Source organism: Rousettus aegyptiacus, unplaced genomic scaffold (genome assembly GCF_014176215.1).
Source record: "Rousettus aegyptiacus isolate mRouAeg1 unplaced genomic scaffold, mRouAeg1.p scaffold_m13_p_2, whole genome shotgun sequence".
Lineage (NCBI taxonomy): Eukaryota > Metazoa > Chordata > Mammalia > Chiroptera > Pteropodidae > Rousettus > Rousettus aegyptiacus.
Window position 1 is genome coordinate 94,959,309 of NW_023416295.1, and position 25,033 is coordinate 94,984,341.

General features: G+C 33.3%; 1 protein-coding gene across 15 annotated transcripts in view; it reads right to left on the reverse strand.

Moving 5' to 3' along the window:
• Nucleotides 1-25,033, reverse strand: part of ERC1 (ELKS/RAB6-interacting/CAST family member 1) — a 467,374-nt gene that overhangs the window by 373,464 nt on the left and 68,877 nt on the right. The gene's annotated exons all lie outside the window — the stretch shown is intronic.

The following is a 25,033-nucleotide window of genomic DNA, read 5'->3' on the forward strand; positions in this document are numbered from 1 at the left end:
GAAGAGACAACAATAAAAGATCACTCTTTGTATTTAAGGTATTGAGGACTGGTAGTGCCACAGTGGAAAGAACACTAACCCACAAACAATTAGAATATGTGAGTTTTAGTTCCAGTTCTCACACTATGTCATTTGGGACACATTTTCATCTTTCTGGGTTTCAGATTCCTCATATTTAAAATGAAGACATAAATATATGTACCATATTTTCACAGAGTTAATATAATGGAAATCTTTGTGATATATATTTTAAAAACATACCTTTTTAAAAAATTGCGGCACACTGCAAAAGAGCAGTTTAGTAAATATCTCAAAGAAATAATCTGCCAAATATACAAAGATGTATATACAAAGATATTCAATGTTGTTTATAATAGTGACAAAACTAGAAACAACCTAAATGAATATTAATAGGTGACAAGTGAGGAACATCTACATGATTTAATACTATGTGTCAATAAAAATTAACAATGTAGATTTATATTTACTGATGAAAACTACAATCACAATATATTGTTTTAAGTGTAAAAAAGCAGACTATATAATAGCAACTACAGGATGATCTCAATTCTGATTTTTAAAAGTATATATACACAGGAAAATGTCTAAAAATATAAATGATTACCAATGATTATCTCTGAGTATAGATAGCATTCACATTTTTCTTCATGCCTTTTTGTGCTGTCTAAATCTCGGATAGTAAGTATATAAACCTTTCGAAATAATAAAAGAAATTTTTACCTAAAGAAAAAAGAAATAAGACTACAGAGATGCCTGCTTGAGTACAAAACACTGTTCAATTTGCTACCACGTTTGTTAAAAGGGAGAGAACAATAAGCATTTACTACTTATTATAAATAAGAAATAAAATATTCATAAAAGTAACAATATTTCTGGAAAGTTACACAGGAATAATTGTTATTTTTGTAAAAAAACTTAAATGATTGAGGGACAACTTATAAGATTTTACTATATTTATTCCATTCCTCTTGAAATTTTTTAAATTGAGGTATAACTTAAAATTTTTTAAAAACAGCTTTATTAAATATAATTCATATACCATAAAGTTCACCTGTTTAAAGTGCAAAGTTCAGTGGTTTCAGCACATTAAAAGTTGTACATCAAATACTTTCATCACCACTAAGAGAAATCTCAAGTTCATTAGTAGTCACTTCTGACCTTTCCTCCTCTTAACTTTCCTCTTTAACTGAATGGATGTATTACCTACTCAAAACTTAAATTTAAAAAAAAAAAAAATGCCTACTGATATTTTCTAGCCTTAAAAAGAGAATGAAATTCTGACACATACTACAACATGGATGAACCTTAAGGATATTATACTAAATGAAATAAGATGGTCACAAAAGACAAACATATGATTCCACTTATATGAGGTATCTATAACAATAAAATTTACAGAGACAGAAAGCAGACAGTGGTTGCTATGGGCAGAGAATGGGGAGTTATTGTTTAGCTGGTGTAGGGATTCGGTTTTACAGATAAAAAAGAGTTTTGGAGATGGATAACAGTGATGGTTGAACAATGAATGAATGGACTCTATGCCACTGAACTGTATTCTTGAAAGATGGTAAATTAAAGATAGTAAATAGAAGATGTAGTTTACAAGAAAAAAAAATGGAGGAAAATGCTTGCCACATTATTCCATTACAGGATATTGAATAATTGATTCATAACTATTAATAAATATTTCTGTTGGTTATCATTTACTATTGTAACAGGCACCTTCATATGCATATTTTTGCATACAGATCCAAATATTTTCCTGGGGATAAATTCTCAAATATGGATCTGCTGGACTGGAACATATGCAATGATGATTTTCATACATATTACAAATTATCTCTAAAGGGGTCTAAAGATTTGAACTTCCACCAAACAATGTCTGGGAATAGCCATCCTCCATACCCTCAACGACTTTAGGTGTTTTCTTTTCTTTCTTTTTTCCTTTCTTTCACTGCTTGGCATTTCTCTGATTACAAGCACGCTGAATATCTATTCGCATATCTACTGACACTTTGTATTCTTTCAACTCAGCTGTTCTGTGCCCATTTTGTTATTGGGACATTTAACCTTTTTCCTAATTCACTTTAAAAGCTTTCTATATTAGCAAAATAACCTTTTCCCTGCTGTATATGTTACAAATATATTTCCAAATCTGTCATTTTTTTCTTTTAACATAGTTTATGGCAATATTTTAAATGGAAAAAAATTAATGCAAAGAGATCAACCCTTCTTTTATAGTTTCTGGATTTGGTATTATGCTTAGAACAAGTACTGAACTTGCAATTCTGTAGTCTTCAAAACTCTTTAAAAGCACTATTTTTCTTGCCAAGAATAAATTTACAATAAAATTATCAAATATTTTAATTCATGAATGTGATTTTTTAAATTTAACTACCAGCATCACATTATAGATCCTTAACAGTTGCTACAGTTCAAAATCCTTAATAAAAAGATATGTCAAAATGCTATAGTTCTCTGAAGGCTATAATCAATCCTAGTTTCCTTTTTTACTTTTAGAAGTTAAAAAATCCAGATAAATCCTAAAATGAATTTATCTGATATATCCCAAGAGGGAAATATCCGAAGTTGAATTCAATATTAAAACTAATTTCTATGTAAACTGTTCCTCTTTTTTTTGGTCATTCATCATTAAATGATTCAAGTCAGGAGAAACACACATGACTGACTACAGCTAATAGTCTCACATACGCTTTAGCATTTATGATTAACTCTAGTATGGCAATTAACTATTTTGGTGAAAAAAAATGCAACTACTAGTGTGTCTACTTTGTCAGATCCGTTCACACCCATTTTACTATGGTAGAGAATTGAAATGAATCTCTGACTAGTACCTAGAAGGCAATTTTCTCCACTGAAATAGGAATCAATGTTCTCACCTTAGGCTACATTTAAGTGACTTTATAAAAACTCCTCCCAACTTCTTGGGAGAAGAAGTAGTCTAGATAGAAGCCAGGCTATTCTTTCTCTGACATACTCACACAGAAAATAAAATTAGCATATCTGCACATCTCTTAGCCATTTAAAATGATTAACCAAAAACAAACATATTGAATTTACTGCAAAGATCTGAACTGTAAGATATTAGGAAAATTTCTATTTGGGAATTCTGCTCATGATACTCTTCAAAATGATCTCACACTTCTCACATTCCAGATTTTCTATGAACATACACTAGTCAACTTTTCACTCAAACACTCAGCCTAATCTGGAAAGAATGGAAAAGTGTTTATAATTTACTCCAAGGACTGTACTATTATTACGCCAAGCTATAGGTCAATGAAATGGTAGGTTACTGAAAACAATAATCAAAATTCTAAATTCTGTGATAGAAAATATGACTTTTATTAGAAAAACAATGCATCTGCAAAAATGAGAAAAGATTACAACAACCTTTCATTTATATATTTGAAATAAATATCAAAAGCTCTTCATAGGTAGAACTTCAAGAATAAACTATCATTAGTTTCTCAGAATAAGGGAATGCTTTGATCCAATTTATTGATTTCTGAAAATTTTAGAGACAAAAATTATATATGAAAGTGGTCTCCATTACAAACACTATACCACAGAGAATTCAATGCACGATTTTTCAAGACGACTAGTTAGAAAAATACCAGTATTGCATCATATTATGTTAAATTAAGAATGTTTATGAAACGCATAAACTTTATTAATTCAAGAGCTTATAATAATTCTTACTAAAGTCATCTGAGTTAAGTTTCCAGCTTTTCAGGCTATCTGATGCTCTGATCTGTGCTGCCACAGTACTGTATCCTAAGAACAGCACTTACCAGACTGATCTGCAATTTATGTCTTTGTATTTATCTTCGATAAAAAAACTTCCTAGGAATTGTGTCTGTCATCTTTTTACTCTGGAGCACAGCACAGTGCTTGGTATAATTAAATCTCAGATTTCTGATGAAAGATTGACAAAAACAAATTTTGAGAAATTATTCTGAAAGTAAATGGCTACTGGATAGTCGACGCAAACCAAGTCCCTGGAAAGTTATCTCTTTCTGCTATAAGACAGTTAATTACTCTTCTTCTGTAACAATTAGTTTTTTCCAGCTCAAGAGAAACATTTTCAGATAATTAACAGTCAACAAGAATCTTTCATACTTTTAGTGCTATACAAAGCACACAAAAAGTATAGGATAGAGTTCTTACTAAATTGGTTAAACGCAACAGTTATACACACACACTCATTCACCTGAATTATACCCTATTATAAACTTTAAATTAAGAACGATATTCAAAAAAGAGAAAAGGGACACCTATAAAGCATTTACTATACATACTGTATATTCAAATAAAGTTTGGAACCTATAAAATCATTATGAGCTGGACACATGACTCTTCAATATGAAAAGAAACTATTCTCATTTCTATCATTTTAGAAGAAATTTGGTAAGTAATTTAATGAGTCTGAACCCCAGAGATTGAGACAGACGAAGAAGCTCTAAGGCAGTTCCTTTCTTCTGATCATTAGTCTAATTGTCTTTCAGTTGATGACAAGGATGTTTTCCTATGCTGCAAATAACACTGTAAACTCTGAAATATAACAGAAAAACCAAGTTCTCGAATCTGAACACAGCAAGAGACACGCTACAATGCAAGGAACAACCACACCACAACTTGAATGGATAGATTAAATTGTTGAACATTCTCATCCTTTACTCCGAGCTTTTTCTCCTCTAAAAAAGATGTTGCAGTCTAGAAAATAATCAAGTAAAAATAGAATAATAGAATTCTAGCAGCTACTCTCTGTTACTGAATACAGGAAAAATCAGAATATCTATCTTTATGCTAACTCAACCTAGAACGGAAGTTAAAGAACAAACAAAAATACTAACAAAATCCTAACGTCATAATATATTCTATATACCATGGAATCATCAAGGTAATCAACAACTCGAGCAGCAATAAACTGTTTTTAGTACAAGTTCCAGAAATCTCAAATAACTTTTCGTTATCCAAACCTCATGCTATTTATTATTTAGCCCTTAACCTCTACTTACGCAGTCTCTTCTGCCCTATCCCTCTCTTTCACTCCCAGCTAAATCCTGCTTGTCCTTTCATTCTTAGATCAGGTATCATCTCCCCTAGAAAATCTGTTCTGACTCCCCCAAATGAAAGAAAGCCAGAAAAGAGGAAAGAAGGAATTGCTAGAGGAAGACAAATACAGAAGGAAGGAAAGATAGTACTCCGAACCAGAAATTACAATGGTAAAAACATCATATTAGGCAATGAGAGGATAGAAGAGATTCATTCTATGAAAAATAACATCAAAATAAGTTTTTTTAAAAACAATTTTAAGGAAAATCAACTAGCAGAGGAATCCTATAACAACTATTTCCACAGTGTTTAACTTGAGCAACAAACTACACATCACTTTGTATCTCCTACTAAAAGGCCCCAACCCAGGCAGAAGCAGCAGCTGACCATGGCATGCAATAAAGGACCTCCAAAGAGGTTTTAGAACCAGCACACCTGGTAGCCAGCTTCAGACTACACCACAACACACCACCCAAAAAGCTCTACAAATGGTAAACCCAAAAAACAAACTCAGCTGGCACCAGGGCACCACTAAGGTGACTCCCATACAATAGCTCATCTGGTGTAATCATAGCCATCCCTCACAGCCAGTCAGCCTGTGGGTCAACCTCACTCACCAACAAGCCCACAGCAATAAGGTCAACTATAACTAGAAGGCAAATACAACCCATACAGGGTACACCCTTGGAGGACCCAGCTCAGGTAACCAGAGGAGACCAGGGAGGTTGTGCCACGTGGCCTCACAAGACACCTTCTCTATAAGGCCACTGTGACAAGAATGGGAGACATATTAGATCTACATAAATAAATAGAAACAAACACAAGGAGTGAGCCAAAATGAGGAGACAACTAAACTTGTCCCAAAAGAAAAAAAAAAAAGGAAAAACACACCAGAAAAAGATCTAAAGAAAGCCAAGCAATCCACTAGATACAAAGTTCAAAACGCTGGTTTTAAGAATAATCAACAAACTTAGGGGAAGAATGTATGAACTCAGAAAGAACTTTCACAAAGAAACAGAAATTATAAAAAAGAACCAGTCAGAAATGAAGACTACAATAATTGAAATAAAAATACATTGCATAAAACTGACAGCAGATTAAATGAAGCAAAGGACTGAAAACCAGTGATTTGGAAGACAAGGTAGTAGAAAACACCAATAAGAAAAGAAAAATGAAAAATGAATTTAAAAAAAAAATGAGCATGGTTTAAGAGACCTCTGGGACAACATCAAGCCTAACAACATTCACATCATAGGGGTACCAGATGGACAAAAGAGAGAGCAAGGAATTGAAAACTTATTTGAAGAAATAATGACGGAAAATTTCCCTAACCTGATAAAGGAAAAAGACAGATAAGCCTATGAAGTGCAGTGAGCTCCAAACAAGATGAACCCAAAGAGACCCACACCAAGATACATCATAATTAAAATGCCAAAGGTTAAAGTCAAAGACAGAATCTTAAAAGCAGTAAGAGAAAAACAAGTACTTATCAACAAGGGAGCTCCCATAAGTCTGTCAGATGATTTCTCAACAAAAATTTTGCAGGCAAGAAGGAACTGGCACCAAATATTTAAAGTGATAAAAAGCAAGGAACTACAACCAAGATTGCTCCGCTCAGAAAGACTATCATTTAGATTTGAGAGATAAAGTTACCTAAACAAGAAAAAGCTAAGCGGGTTCATCGCCACGAAACCAGTATAAGAAGAAATGTTAAAGGGACTTCTTTAAGAATAAGAAAAAATATATAAAGTATGAATAAGAAAATATAATGTAAAAGAATTCTCATTAACAAAGGCAAACACTTAGAAAAAGCAGTGGATAAACCAACTATAAAGACAGTACAAAGGTTAAAAGACAAAAGTTATAAAAACATGTAATTACAAAAATAAACAGGAATACACGCAAACACATTAAAAATAAAGTTTTTAAAAAGTGACAGAAACATAAGTATGGAGAGGATGAATAAAATTGTAGTGATTTTAGAATGTGTTCAAACTAAGCCATCAACTTAAAATAGACTGCTACAAATGTAGCTTGGTATATATGAAGCACATGATAAACAAACAACAAATCTGTAAGAGATAAAAGATAAAGAGAAAGGAATCCAAATACAATACTATGGAGTAAAAAAATAGAACAGAACTAAAAAAATTAAAACAGAAAACAAAAAATAGCAATAACCACATACTTATCAGTAATTACTATCAATGTAAAATGGACTAAATGCTCCAATCAAAGGAAAAAAGGTGACTGAATGGAAAAACAAGACTTGTACTTATGCTGCCTACATGAGACCTATTTCAGATCAAAAGACAAACGCAGACTAAAAGTCAAATGATGAAAAAGAAATTCATGCAATGGAAACAAAAAAAAGCTGGGGTAGCAATATTTAAAGAAAACAGACTTTAAAAACAAAGGCTATATAACAAGAGACAAAGAAGGACATTTCATAATGGTAAAGCAATCAATCCAATATGAGGCTATAACCCTTGTAAACATGTACGGATCCAATGTAGGAGCACCTAAATATATAAAACAAATATTGACACGCATAAAAGGGAGAGAGCAACACTCGTATAATAGCAGGGGACTTTAAAACACCATTTATGTGAATGGAAAGATCATCCAGACAGAAAATCAATAGGGAAAAAGTGGCCTTAAATGACACATTAGACCAGATGGACTCAATTAATACTTTTATAACATCTTATCGAAAAGCAGCAGAATACAAATTCTTTTCAAGTGTACATGGGACATTTCACAAGCTAGATCACATGTTAGGCCACAAAACCAGTCTCAATAAATTTAAGAAGACTGAAATCATATCAAGCCACTTATCTGATCACAATGGTATGAAACTAGGAATCAATTACAAGAAAAATGAAAAACACACACGTGGAGGTTAAAGAACATGCTACTAAACAATGAATGGGCTAACAATGAGATCAAGGAAATCAAAAGATACCTTGAGACAAATGAAAATGAAAACACACAATGACCCAAAATCTATGAGACACAGTGAAAGCAGTCCTAAGAGGGAAATTCATAGCAATAAAAACCTACCTCGAGAAACAAAAAAAAAATCTCAAATAGACAATCTAACCTTACACCTAAAGGAACTAGAAAAACAATAGCAAACAAAGCTCAAAGTGAGTAGAAGGGGAAAAAAAGAATAAAAATCAGAGCGTCAATAAACCAAACACAGACTAAAAAAACAATATAAAAGATCCACAAAACCAAGAGCTAGTTCTTTGACAAGATAAACAAAATTGAGAAGCCTTCAGCCAGATGCATCAAGAAATAAAAAAAGAGGACTCAAATAAATATAATTAGAAATGAAAGAGGAGAAAAAAACAACCAACACCACAGAAATACAAAGGATTACAAGAAAATACTATGAACTATTATATGTCATTGTTTTGTACGAATTGAAAAAAAATGAATAAATTCCTAGAAACATACAATCTTCCAAGACTGAATTAGAAAGAAACAGAAAATCTGAACTACTAAGGAAACTGCATAAGTAATCAAAAAACTCCCAATGAACTAACATGCTGGACCAGATGGCTTCAGTAGCAAATTTTACTGAACATTCAAAAAAGAATTAATAGCAATACTTCTCAAACTACTCCAAAAAATTAATGAGGAAGAAAGGCTCCCAATCTCATTTTATGAGGCCAGCATTACCTTAATACCAAGCCAGAAAAAGACACTACAAAAATATTTATAGGCCAATATCCATGATAAACATAGATGTAATAATTCTCAAAAATGCTGCTAGAAAACCAAATTCAGCAATACATTAAAAAGATCATTCACCATGATTAAGTGGGATTTATTCCTGGGATGCAAGGTTGGTTCAATATCCACAAAATAATCAGTGTGCTATACCACATAAATAAAATAAAGAATAAAAATCATATGATCATATGAATAGATGCAGAAAGGTATTTGAAAAAAATTCAATATACATTTGTAAAATTATTTTTCAAAAGTTTTCAACAAAAGAGCCAAAACAAAAAGTGGAGTAAGGAAGCCTCTTCAATAAATGGTGCTGGCGAAACTAAAAAGCCACCTGCAAAGGAATGAAACTAGATTGTTGTCTATCACCACACACCAAAATTAACTCAAAACAGATTAAGGACCTGAATATAAGACCTGAAACAATTAATTATATAAAAGAAAACTAGGAACGAAACTCATGTACCTTGGACTTAGAGAGGATTTTATTATATTGACCTCGAAGTCAAGGGAAATAAAAGCAAAAATAGATGAATGGGAGTACATCAAACTAAAAAGTGTCTGCACAGCGAAAGAAACCATCAACAAGGTAAAGAGACAACCATTTGAATGGGAAAATATATTTGCAAGCCTCTGATAAGGGCCTAATATCCAAAATATACAAAGAACTTAAACAACTAAATAACAAAAAACAAATAAACAATCCAAGTAAAAACTGGGCAGAGGACTTGAACAGACACTTAAGACATAGAAATGGTCAACCAACACATGAAAGAATGTTCCACATCGCTACCTACAAGGGAAATGCAAATCAAAAGCACAATGAGATAGTATCTCACACCTATCAGAATCGCTATAATCAACAGGACAAGTAATAACAAATGTTGGAGAGGATAAGAAGAAAAAGGAACCCTTATACACTGCTGGTGGGACTGTAAATTGGTACAGCCACTATGAAAAACGGGATAGATGTTCCTCAAAAAACTAAGAATTGATCTACCATATGATCCAGCAATCCCTCTACTAGTATTTACCCCAAAGACTTGAAAACCCATATCTGAAAAGATATTTGCACACCGATATTCATAGCAGCATTATTTACAATGGCCAAGAAGTGGAAATAATCGAAGTGTCCTACAACAGATGACTGGATAAAGAAACTGTGGTACATAATATACAAGGGAATATTACTCAGCCATAAGAAGAAATGAAATACTGCCATTTGAAACAACATGGATGGACCTTGAGATAATCATGCTAAGCAAAGTAAGCCAGACAGAAAAAGTTGAAAATCACAAGATATCACTTATATGTGAGATATAAACCTAAAAGCAACAAATAAACAGGACAAACAAACAGACTCATAAACATATACAACAGACTAGCCATTACCAGAGGGTAGAGGGAAGGGGTGAGGAGGAGGCAGATGGGGTAAAAGAGGTAGTGATACGGAGGAAAGAAACTGAAGAAGATAAAGTAAATGGAAGCATAAAGCATACTCATGAATTGGAAGGATTAATATTGTTAAAATGACCACACTACCCAAAGTAGTCTTTTGATTCAATGCAAACTCTATCAAAATACCAATGGCAATTTCATAGAACTAGAACAAATAATTCTTTTAAAAAACTTATAAAACTCAAAAGACCCCGAATAGACAAAGCAATCTTGAGAAAGAAGCACAAAGTTGGAGGTATCATGCTACCTGATATCAAACTATACCAGAAGGTTATAGTACTCAGAACAGCATGGTACTGACATAAAAAGAAGCACACAGATCAATGGAAAAGAATTGATAAAGAAACCAGTAACAAACTCATGCCTATATGGTCAATTAACCTATGACAAAGGAGGCAAGAACATATGATGCGGTAAAGACAGTTTCTTCAATAAATGCTGTTGGGAAAACTGGACAGATACATGCAAAAGAATGAAAGGGGATCACTTTCTTATACCATATACAAGAATAAACTCAAAACGAATTAAAGATATAAATGTTAAGACCCAAAGCCATATAACTCCGAGAGAAAACACAGGCAGTAAATGCTTTGGCATCACTGTTAATGATATTTTTTTGGACGTCTCCTTGGGCAAGTTTAACAAAAGAAAAAATAAAGAAATGGTACTACATCAAACTAAAATTTCTGCACAATGAAGGAAATCATCAACAAAATGAAACAACAGCCCAATGAACAGAAGATTTCACCAATGATATATATGGTAAGATATATTATAGGTAGGTAGGTAGATAGATAGATAGATAGATAGATAGATAGATAGATAGATAAGAGAAATATATAAGAAACTCATATGACCTAACACCATAAAAACAAAAAGTCCCATTAAAAAAATGAGCGAGGATCTCAACACATATTTCTCCAAAGAGAAATTACAGAAGACCAATAAGCATATGAAGAAATATCATCAGTAATCATCTCAGAAATGCAAATTAAAAGTACAATGAGCTATCTCCTCACACCTGTCAGAATGCCTGTCATCAATAAATCAACAAACAATGAGTACTGGTAAGGATGGGGAGAAAAGGGAACCCTCATGCACTGTTAGTGGGACTGCAAATTGGTGCAGTCACTATAGAAAACAGCTTGGAGTTGCCTCAAAAAATAAAAAATAGAATATACTATATGATGTAGCACTACCACTTCTGAGTATTACCCAAAGAAATCCAAAACAGTTACTGGAAAAGATATACCCACCCCTACGTTCACTGCAGCATTATTTAAAATAGTCAAGAAATGGAAGCAACCTAAGTGTCTACTGATAAATGGATAAAAAAGATATGATACATATATGCAATGAAATATTATTCAGCCATTAAAAAATGTGAAATCTTGCCATTTGTAACAACATGGATGTGCCTAGAATGTATTATGCTAAGTGAAATAATTCAAAGACAAATACCACATGATTTCACTTACACATGAAATCTTTAAAAACATATAAATAAACAAAACAAAAACAAAGTCATAGACACAGAGAAAAAACTGGTGGTCACCAGACAGAAGCAAAACTTGGGAGGATGGGTGAAAAGGTAAAAGGAATTAAGAAATACAAATTGCCAATTATTAAAATAGTCACAGATGTAAAGTATAGCATTAGGAATATAGCCATCAATAACACTGTAATAACTATATATGGTGTGAGATGAGTATTACACTTACCAGCATGATCCCTTCATAAGTTATGTAAATATCTAATCACTATGTTGTACACTTGAAATTCATATAATATTGTATATCAGCAGTAATTGAGAAAATTTTTTAAAAACAGGAGACAAGCAAGCGATAGATACGTAGATAGATAGACAGACAGACAGACAGACAGATGATAGATAGATAGATAGATAGATAGATAGATAGATAGATAGATAGATAGATAGAAAGAAAGAAAAAATCTAACTATTAAGCAAATCAGAATGAAAATGATGGCACTAGGCAACCGATGGACTACAATAATCCACTATTGTGTTTTGTTCTAGAGAGATTAAGAATAAATGAAGTACGACATGAGAAGGAAATAAAAAGTATAAGAATAGAAAAAAAGAAACACAATAACTATATAGAAATTTTGAGATGAAACCTCAGAATTAACTACAGGCAAAATATCTGTATCATTAAGAGTTTAGTAAACCTAGTGAATATAACATCAACATGTAAAATTTTAATTTCTCTACACGGTAACAAATTTTTCAAAAGTCGAATTAAAAGCTTAATAAGAACAAAAAGCATACCGAGGTTAATAAAAATAACAAAATGTCTCTAAAAAGCTTTTATAGAGAAAATTATAAATTTTTCTTGAAAGTAAAACACTGAGGCATAAATATAAATATTTATTGTATACACTCCTTAATATTTCGCATGGACACCATTAAATAGGGTATGTCTAAGACTCCTCTGCACATGCTTCTGTAAAAATGCGGAGTAGATAAAAGAGATCTTCATTTTTTTCTCCTCTCTTTAACCCCACCAACCCACTACCACCTCTGATCTACAAAGGTTACAGTCTCCCCTTCAAAACTGGATGTCTGAAGGCGAGGCATCTCCTCCCAGTGCTTGTGGCACATCCCCAGTGTGCCTGGGGGGCCTAGCACACCCCGGGACCTGGCACCCCCAGCGCACCCCGGGGGCCCAGCGCACCCGAAGTATGAACCCAAGATCTTCTGGGTGTAAAGCAGATGTGCTAACCACTACACTATGAAGCCATCCCCAAAATGAGATCTTTAAAACTTAAAATTATTTTGAAAAATTAATGAACAGAAAAATCAATTTGGGTAGTAAACACAATACAAAAGATTGCTTCATGTTTTAGCAGTGCTGATGAGAACAAATAAGAATACCACATAAAATCTTTATGGAGTATTTAAAAGGAAAATTAATTTACACTCCTGATTCACCCAATAAACATTTTCAGACAGATATTTAATTAGTGTATACATATTTGCAGAAATTTTACTTACCACGTGCACTTGAAATTAGAATTCTTGGGTCTATAACCACATTTCAGCTGACTGTAACTTTTAAGGGAAAGATATTTGGATACCTATTTCAGAAAGTACTACTAATAGAATGACTATCACAATTAAATTTTTCTGCTTATTGAAAGCGACTATTATAAAAATAAATTGGTAAGCCACATCCTGGGAGAAATAATAACTGTCAAAAAAAGTTGTATCCTGAATATATAAGCAACTCCCATAACACAAAAATTTAAAAATCCCAATATTTTAAAAATGGGTGAAAGATTTAGATACTTCTAAAAGGAAGATATACAACTAGACAACAAGCAAATGAAAGTGACAAATACCAGTAATTTGGGAAATGAAAATTAAAACCAGAACACTACACTAGTTAATATTTAAACACCACAACCTAATGTTGCCAAGGATGTGAAGCAATCAGAACGTGAAATTATACCCACACTCTGGATACTGGTCTGATAGCTTCTCATAGTTAAACGTGCACCTCCCCTATGATCCAGCAATTCCACTACTAGATATTTCCCCAAGGGAAATGAAAACATGTCCACAAACACATCTGTTTAAAATGTTTACAGAAGTTTTATTCATAAGAATCAAAAAATGGAAATAATCTCATCAACAGAAGAATGGATAACTGAATATGCGATACCTATACAATGAAAATTACTTGATACTTAAAAGGATGACTATAGATATATGCAACAACACAAATGTGAGACACTATGCTGAACAAAAGAAGCCAAACACAACAGAGTACAGATTATGTGATTCCATTTATATGAAGTTCTAGAAATGGTAAAACTAATCTAAGGTAAAAGGAATTAGCATACTATCTATATATTGGGGGCAGAGTAGATATTCACTGGGAAGAGGTATGTCTGGGCCAAGAGCAGGCCGCCCCGAAATACCACACAACAGCATACTGACTACTCTAAATTAAAGTTACTTGACAAGCAGCTGGTGCAAGAAGGGCACAGTGCCCTTCCCTTATCTCCTTTAATGCATGAAATATAAATCTCCTTTTTGGAAGGTGCCTGCAGACTAACAGAGACACCATAATCACTAGAGTTAAGGAATCCAGGGCTGAAAAGCCTGCATAAACATACCTTTTTACTCTTTTACTAATTTATTACCCCAAACCAAACTTTGTTCAGATTCTTCAGTAATAAGTACCCAAACCAAAGTGTCCTGTCATTTCTTCACAACTATTGTTTGTCAAAAAAGTATAAATAGTTGACTGGTTCATCATTTCAGAGAACATCTTTCATGATTCTCCTGAGCACACATATTAAATTGGTTTTTCTCCTGTTATTCTAGTCGTTGGTCAATTTCATTATTAATCCAGCTGTAAGAACTTGAGAAGAGTGGAGAGAATTCCCCCCCTCCCCTACAGGTGTAAGGGACTTTACTCAACAACAGAAATGTTCTATTATCTCAATAAAACTGTAGCTTAGCCAAGTGTTGGCATTTGTTAAAACTCATAGAACTATATTTAAGATCTGTGTATTTCACTGTATATAAACTATATCTCAACAAAAAAAAAATTAAAAGAGTAAAGTTTAAAAAGTATAGGTTTAAAATGGGAAAAATAAATTTATATTTAAGATAATTTCTTAACAAGTAGGAATGACTTCACTTAAAAGGATAATTTAGGTGATTTTTAAGAATCCTAGTGCTAACATGCTTCGTAGCATGCTCCATCACCTAATTCAACCATAACCTTGAATTCTTAAAAAGGTAAAAGAGAAAAAGTAGAAGCTTGGGGTTATAAAGACTCACTCAAACATACAACAAAGTAAGGAAGTCGCTATCGACAATTTGCTTTATTTACGTCAAATCTCACTCACTATTGCTTGTTTAAAATTCACATAAATGATATCATTTGTACATGGTTCTCTTTGCAACTTGCTTTTCTTACTCAACATGTGTTTGAGAATGTAAACTGGTGCAGCCACCATGAAAAACGGTATGGAGGTTCCTCAAAATATTAAAAATATAATTACCATATGATCCAGCAATTCCACTTCTGGGTATTTATTTTTAAAAAGGGGGAGGGGGTGAGAGAGGTAAGAAGAAAAAACGCTAACTTGAAAATATATATGCACCCCTACGTTCCTTGCAACGTTATTTACTACTTAACAATAGCCAAGATATGGAAACAATGGATGAACAGATAAAGAAAATGTGAGATACACACACACACACACACACACACACACAAAACAGAATATTCAGCCATAAAAAAGAATGAAATCTTGTCATTTGTGACAACATGGACAGAACTTGAGGGCATTATGATAAGTTAAACAAGTCAGAGAAAGAAAAACAAATACCAAATGATCTCACTTATATGTCAAATCTTAAACACGTACACACACACAAACATACACACACACATGCAGCTCCTAGATAGAGATAATGGATTGGTGGTTGCCAAAGGCAGGGAGTGAAATGGTTGAAGAGGGTCAAAAGGTTCAAACTTCTAGTTATAAAATAAATAAGTCCTGGGGATGTAATGTACAGTATGGTGACTACAGTTAATAATACTGTATTGCATATTTGAAAGTTGCAAAGAGAGTAGATCATAAAAGTTCCTATCACAAAAAAAGGCTTTTTTGTAACTATGCATGATGATAGATGTTAATTACTTATTGTGATTAACATTTTGTAATATATACAAATATCGAATCACGTTGTGTACTGGAACTAATATAATGTTATACATCAATTATATTTCAATTTTTTTAAAAAATGGATTTGAGATTTATCCACATTGATAAATGTAGCTCTAGTTCATTCATTTTATGAACTGTATAATACAGGTTCACAATTCCTGATCCAAATTCTAAAATGCAAAAAGCTCTGAAGACTGAATTTTTTTCTAAACTTATTTAATGGAAAAACTTGACTCAACAGCTATGAGGCTTTTTGCCATTTATTTATCCAATTTAATATGAGTATTCCTACGTTTTACTACAGATGTATCGATATGTCTGACTACTTGGTGTTGCCCATACTTCAGTGGGAATGTTACACAATATACAGTATATATACAAAATCTGAAAATATCTAAGTTCCAAAATATACAGTATATATACAAAATCTGAAAATATCTAAGTTCCAAAATATATCTGCCCTAAGTATTTTGGAGAAAGGGATTTTGTACTTACATTCTATTTTATAAGTAAATACCAATTTATCCACTCACCTACTGAGGAGTAGTTAGGTATTTTTCCACTTTTTCACTATTATAATAAACACATATACATTCATCTCCTTGTGCACATGCATAAGCTTCTCTCAAATAAAAACACAAAATGAAACTTACTAGGTAGTACAGTATATCTTAAACCTTACCAGTCATTTAAATTTAGCTTTTTCAATTTAATACAGAATGATATACATAATATGGGTAATAAAAGGGGTCAGATATCCAGTCTGGAACTTACATATCTATAAAACTATTAATTATATAAAATTTTCCATTAATCACATAACCATTTTCCTAAGAGAAAATTTTTGGTAGAAATGGATTGAGATACTATTTTTTAAAAAGCCAAATGTCTGCGCATTCAATTCTATCCATAAGGAATAATAGCAGAGAATTTTCAAAGAAAGTTGTTAATGATGAAACTGTTTTAGCAGAGCCCTAGCTTTATTCTGAAACATGAGAAGAATTTTCTCTCTCTGAAAGAAGGAATGAGAAAAGAAACGAAAAAGACTGGGAAGAATTCTAATTTCTCTCCTCCTCTCACCTTTTAAATTAAAATGACATATTTCCTCAAGAACCCCCACAGAAAGCAATTATTTTAATCTTAATACCTAACTTTTGATCTCAAAGATTCCTACAAAATCATCTTAGTGATAAGGACCCTGAAGATTTGAAAACAATAATCAACAGCTTCAACAGTTTCCCTTCTGCCCCTTTCATATTTACTGCATCTATCAATCAATCAACGTGTCTCCTTTTGTATCAGGTATTTGAAAATTAATAGTTACCAGGGATACAGTTATCATTGTATCATTGAACAAGGTAGATGTTTCTTTTTTTTTTTTTTCTGACAGTTTTTGCAACAAATTCTTTGATCCCCATGCCAGAGAAAACTGGCATTTTAAAGACAGCTATTTATTTAACCAAACATTGAAGAATAAAGAAAAAAATACTAAAGTACAATCCCTCACTGATAGAATAAATACTTTTAGTAGATATTAGTGTCAAGCATTATGCTCCTTGCTAGAGACAGAATGGTAGACAGGCATAATAAACATGGTCCACATAAAGGCAGATAATATAATATAGATAACGGTAGATAAGACAGTCAATCAAAATGCAGACACACACTCACATATATATACATATACACATAAGCATACACAAAATTATAACTGCAAACTGGTATAAAAGCTACAAATTTAAGGTAGCAAGGCGATACATAAGGAAAAGACTTGGCCCACGTTGGGAGGTTCAGGGAAAGTTAACCTAAGAAAGTGATTTGGGGTCTGAATGAGATTTAAAGAATGAGTTAACTTCTGTTAACTATTTAAAGACAATTTTCAAGGAAGAGGGACCACTTATGTGAAGACCCTGAATAAGAAGGTGGCATGGCTCTCTTGAGGAATTAGGAAGACTAAAGTACAAAGAACTTTAAGGAAGTATGGTAAAAGTTATAATGGATTTTAAAGAACAATAGGAAGCCACTGTAAAGTTTTGAGCTGAGTATTATCATCACCATCATTACCACCAGCATATATCAAGTGCTCATTTAATTCTTACAACAATCACATGAGGTAATAATTATTATAATCATTTTACAGATGATGAAACTAAGGTTTGGAGAGGTTTAGCAACTTGCCCAAGGTCACATAACTAGTGAGTGGTAGAGCCAGGATTCAAACATCACATGTGCATTTTTAAAAAAACTAAAACCAGCTACAGTGTGGCTGCACATTACATGGAAAGAGAAAGACAAGAAAATTGGAAGACCGTTGTAATAATCTGAGCTAACAATGATGATGACCAAACTGACAGTGGCAGTAGGGGTGGGAAAAAGGATGGCTTAGAAAAATAATTAAAAGGAAAAAAAATCAACGAGATTTGACTGGCAGGATAAGAAATGAGGGAGTCAGGGAATCAAGGAAGAGTCTCAAGCTTCTGATTTGAACACCCTGGACAAGTGGTGGCACCATGAATATGGAAAAAATAAGGAAGAACCAGAATTGTGAAGGGATCATGAAGTGAATTTAAAGTGCCTTTGAGATGTTGAAAAATGTTTCAAGTGAGAAACCAATATGTGGAACAGAAGCTTGGAGAAATGAAATGAGTTAAACATATAAATGTGGAGGTTTTGATACACAGGTGTTAACTGAAGCCACTATAGTGAATGAGACTCCCTAAAAAAAAAAGAACATAGAGTAAGAGGAGACAGTCGTAGGACTGATCCTCTATTAAATGATAAGTACAATATAAGAGGCTGGCAAAGGAAACAAAAAGAGCAGTTAGAGAAGTGGGTGGAAATCAGGAAACTAAAAGAATAGGACCCCTTCTCTAGGTTAAGGGGAGAACACATCAAAAAAGAGTTGCCTCTAGGTTCAATTCCTGGTTGCAACAGGATAACTTTAGTAAAGTTAAACACTCTGAGTCTTAATTTATTAATCTGTATTATGAACATTATGAAACTTAACCTGCACGGTTTTACAATAATTAGCAATAATATATAAAGAGGGCACCTAACACATTTTAAATTATCAATAAACAGTAGTTACTGTTGTTACTGCTGTTTGTAAAATCAAGAAGTGTGGTTAGTGACTTATCGATCCAGGTTCTATGAAGCCTAGGGATTCTAAACAGCATCTCCTGGGTATGCCTGGGAAACTGGGCTCCCCACTTTTTGTCTCAATCAGAACAGCCCTTAAAATAAGTTTTGTTTATATATCGGAATAATACTCATTTGAAAAAAGGGATCTACAGCTGTAAAAATTTTTTCAAAAACTGCTGACTGAATCATTCAATAGGCTCTTCAATTCATTTAGCTTACAGCTTATAATTCTTCACCAAAGTAAAAAGTGTGAGAACAAAACAACCTATCTGATAACATAATTCCCAACAAACCTTACAATTTATGAAAATTACTTTATTAGAATAATGGTTATAAATCCATTAACTGTTTATCTACCAAAAAATGGACTCTTATTCAAAAAGCAGAAGTAAAAATTAGAAGCCAGAGACAAAACACAGGGCCTAAATCATCTATAAAGGTTTAAAATACATAAATGCACACTTATAATAGAATCGATGAATGATATGATGCTACATAGAAAACTATAAATAACCCATCTATTACCACAAATTTGTTCAATAAGTGAATGTCCTTATCAACATGGCATTCCCTTATTTGCCAGAATATCTACAAATAAACCAATCGAACTTTCAGAAGTGATTTCTTTTCATGCAAATCTTCCAAATCCAGTTCTCATGTTCTTCATTAGGTGGCCTATTCTCTTATTTAAAGTTTCCTTCACACACGAGAATCCAAAGAGCAATTTAAAAGCTCACTATTCTAAAATATATAAAAAGAAAGATGCAATTAAAGCCTTTAAAAATACAACCTGTCTTTGCTGATTTGCTGACAAATCTGCCATTAAAAATTCTTATTCATAAATGATAGCACTTGCTAAAAAAGAAAGCCCTATAGGATTTTAATGTAGTTTAACTCTTTTCTTCACTGTTAACACAGTTGCGATCTTAAAAAAAAATAATCAAAAAAATTAATCATTGATTATAAGGCTATGGTGCTTCAATAGCACTAATAACACTGATCCAGGTACAATTACGCCTTTATCCTCAAAGACAAAGAGAACAAGAAATATCAATAAAGACCAAACTGCATGAATGATAGGAGCTCAGCTATCTTCCTTTAAGCATTTAAGTACAGAAATGTATTGGGGTTAGGCACAAAACCAGCAATTAAAATAAAAAACATTTAGGAGGGAGAAAAGTCTGAAAAGGAAAAAGCTAATGGCATGTTATAGAACTAAGTTGATAAAACCTAGAACAGTATTTCCTTTCCTCACGCAACCAATTTTAAATCTTAGGTTCTTATAGTATAGCTGCACTATAAAAGAAAAACATATAGACATACACATATATTAGTAAAGGGACACTGCACTAAGAGCAAAATACTATGATACTTTACTATTATAATATTTAAAACTCGGATTCGGGTGGAAACATGGCAGAGTGAGCGACGTCCCTAGATCACTCCCCTTGAAACAACAATAAGCTGAACATCTAAAATTCAACAAAAAACATCCAAACTGCACACTAGCACGTCTGAGTGTGGGATCTGTGCATAAGAGCTACCACAGGTCAGAACCCCAGGTGTCAACAGGTGGACTGGGAGAAATAAAGAAGCTGCCTCTCACAGCTGCAGGAACTACTTGTAAGAGGAGGGGGATGGGGTGAAGGTGCAGGAACTTCCCTGAACAGCCCTGGCTGAGACTGCTATGAGCACCCCCTCCCCTGCCAACCCCCTCTCCACACCCCCGTGCTGGGCAGAAGGGTCCAGTCATCAGGGCATAAGACACAGAAGCGGGACGGGGCCGCAGAGAAATAAGAGTTGATTTTTAACTGCCCCAGATGCAAAACTGAGGCTGAGCTGCAGTCCCCAGCTCCCAACCCAGATGGCCCCTCCCCACATACCCTCCAAAACCAACCACCGCGGAGCCCCAGGAGAATCTGAGCAAACGCTGCCAGAAACTGTTGCTAACACTGACAGGGACTGAAACTGAGGGTAGCGAGCATGATCAAATAGCTACAACAAAATTTATTAAAAAGGTGTATCAAGACTTTATATAAAACAGGAATACAAGAGGCTTAGACGCCACCTACTGGAAACCAAAAGAAAAGCACCTTCTTTGCAACAGGCCAGAGAAACCTTTGTATTATAAAACTTTCTGGAAAAAGAGCAGAATACAATTCTGTTAAGGTCAAAGTGGAGAAATAGTCCATTAAACACCATGAACAACCAAGGTGACAAGGCATCTCAGAAAGAAAGAGAAAAATCTCCAGAAAATAACCTTACAGATATAGAAATATGCAATTTAAAAGACAGACTTCAGTGTGGTACTTCTGAAAAAACTCAGTGAGTTCTGAAACGAGTCATATCAACAATTTCAGGAATTAAAAAAACAACTAGATGAGCAGAGAGGGAGATTGAAACCTTCAAAAAGAACAGAATAGATCTTCTGGAGATAAAAATCACACTGCAAGAGTTGAAAAATGAAATAACAAACTTGAGAAATAGAGTCAACCAAATGGAGGAAAGGATTAGTGATATCAAAAACAGAAATCTAGAAATAAATCATAAGAAAGAAGAAAGAAACTGAAGAATGAAAAATAATAAAAGAGAAATTCGAGAACTAGCTGATAACATCAGGAGAGGAAACATAAGAATAACGGGCCTTATCAAAGGCGAAGAAAAGAAGCAGGGACTAGAAAGGATTTTTGGACAAACGGTGGACGAGAATTTCCCAAATTTAAGGAATGAGCTGGAGCTTGGAATTCAAGAAATCAGGAGAACACCCAATTATCTCAACCCAAAAGGGCCTTCACCAAGACATATTGTTTTAAAGTTATCAATGACAAAAATATAACTCTCAAGGTAGCCAGGGAGAAAAAATGGTAACCTATTGAGGTAAACCAATTAGATTATCCTTTAACTTCTCAGCGCAAATCTTACAAGCCAAAAAGGAATGGAATCAAATATTTAAACTACTAAGTGAAAGGAACTACCAGCCTAAAATAATGTATCCAGCTAAGCTCTCCTTTAGATATGAAGAAGAAATAAAGACCTTTCCAGACATACAAAAACTGAGGGAACTCTCAACTACGAGGCCTGCACTACAGGAAATACTGAAAGAGGTCAGTTCACTTAAAGCAAAATGACAAAAAAAAAAAACATAATTAGAGTAAAGTGACTATCAGGGAAATAGAAGCTGAGGAGCGCAACCGTTACTGAGAACAGGGCATTATAAGCTTAAATAATAAGAAGAGAACGGTTAATAACAAGATAGTAATGAACGTTCAGCATACATAGGGACAAACTGACATAAAAGATAACAATGACTGAAAAGGGGGGAATTCAAAGATCCGAATTCTCAAAGGGGAATGGAGAAAAGGCATGGACAGAAGAAAATGGACAACTATATATATATAACTACCCTTTTCATATTCATAATGGTAACCACACACTAAAGATTAAGAACCCGACATACATAACATAAAACATAAAAAACCAGAGGCAAAACAAAAGCCAACCAAAATAAAGAAAACAAAAACACAAGAACAAGGAAGCACTGGAAACACCAAGCTACCAGAAAGCAAAAGATCAAATGGCTAGAAGAAGACCTCGTATTTCAATAATCACCCTAAATGTAAGTGGACTGAACTCACCAATAAAAAGGCACAGAGTTGTAGAATGAATCAAAAAACAAAATCCAACCATATGCTACCTCCAGGAGACACATCTCAGCTCCAAAGACAAATATAGACTCAAAGCTGAAAGGGTGGAAAATGATATTTCAAGCAAATGGCATTCAGAGGAAAGTCAGAGTAGCAGTACTAATATCATATGAAATAGACTTCAAAGTAAAAAAGGTAAAGAAAGATACTGAGGGACACTTCAAAATGATAACGAGAATCACGCACAAAGAATACATAACACATATTAATGTCTATGGTTCCAATCAGGGAGCCTCAAAATATATAAAACAATTACTAACAGAATTAAAGGGAGAAAAAGACCACACACTATCATAGTAGGGAACCTAAATACCCAACTGTCAGATATGGGCAGATCATCCAAACAGAAAATCAATAAAGAAATAGCATCCTTAAATGACAAATTAACCAACTGGATATAATTGACATTTACAGAGCCTTCTATCCCAAACAGCTGCTTATACATTCTTCTCTAGTGCACATGGAACATTTTCAAGAATCGACCACGTACTGGGACACAGAGACAGCCTCACAAACATAAGAGAGTGGAAATCATACCACCCATGTTCTCTGATCAAAAAATGCTTTGAAACTAGAATTTAATTGGAAAAAGAAAGCAGGCAGAACCACAAATACATGGATATTAAACAACATGCTACTGAAGAATAACTGGGTCAGGGAAGAAATAAAAAGAGAGACCAAGAGATACAGAGAAACGAATGATAATGACAGTACAACTCATCAAAACTTTTGGGTCATGGAAAAAGAGGTCATAAGAGGAAAGTTCATATTATTATAGGCCTATCTCCAAAAACAAGAATGAGCCCAAATAAACAATCTAACGCTTCATCTTAATAAACTAGAAAAGGAAGAACAAATGAAGCCTAAAGTTAGTAGAAGAAATGATCAAAATTAGAGTAGAAATAAATGAAATTGAAAATAAAAAAAGCAATAGAAAAAATAAATGCATCAAAGAGCTGGTTCCTTGAGAAGGTTAATAAAATTGACGAACCCCTGGCTAGACTCACTAAAGAAAAAAAGAGAAAGGACACAAATAAACAAAATCAGGGGTGAAAGAGGGGAAATTATGACTGATATCGAAGAAATACTAAAGGATCATACAAGAATATTAGGAAAGCATCTTTCCCACCGCGATGGTATGAAACATAAAGTTGATTACAAGGGAAAAAAACTAAAAAACACACAAACACATGGACATTAAATAACCTGTTTTTAAATAATAAATGGGTTAACAATGAGAGCAAGGAAGAAATCAAAAGATACCCTGAGACAAATGAAAATAAAAACACAACACCACAAAATCTTTGGGACACAGCAAAAGAAGTCCTAAGAGGGAAATTCACAGCAATATAGGCCTACATCAAAAAAACAAGAAAGAGCTCGCAGAAATTACACTGAAAGTAAATACAAAAGAACAAACAAATCACAAAGTGAGTAGAAAGAATAAAATAATAATAATCAGAGCAGAAATAGTCTAAAAAAAATACAAAAGATCAATAAATTCAAGAGCTGGTTATTTGAATAGACAAAAAATAAATAAATATATAACCAGACTCATTGGGGGGAAAAAAGACACAAATTAAAAAAAAAAAAAATCAGAAATAAAAGAGAAGAAATGACAACACCACAAAAATTTTTTTTTAATACCAAGAACAATTACACGCCAACAAGTTGCACAACTTAAAAGAAGTGGATAAATTCCTAGAAACATACAGTCTTCCAAGAATAAATCAAGAAGAAACAGAAAATCTAAACGGACTGATTACTACTAATAAAATCAAATCAGTAATCAAAAACTCTCAACAAATAAAAGTCAGGACCAGATAGATGGCTTCACAGGCAAATTTTACCAAACACTGAAAGAATTAACACCTATCATTTTCAAACAGTTCTAAAAATTTCAAGAGGGGGGAGGTTTCCCAGCTCGTTTTACGAGGCCAGCATACTCTGATTCCAAAGCAAGACAAAGACATTACAAAAAAAAATTGTAGGTCAATATCCCTGATGAAAATAGATGTAAAAATTCTCAACAAAATAGCAAACTGAATTCGGCAAAACATTTTTAAAAATCATACATCATTATCAAGTTGCATTTATTTCTTAAATGCAAGGTTGATTGAATATCTGTAAATCAAATAAAATGATACACCACATAAACAAAATACAAGATAAAAATC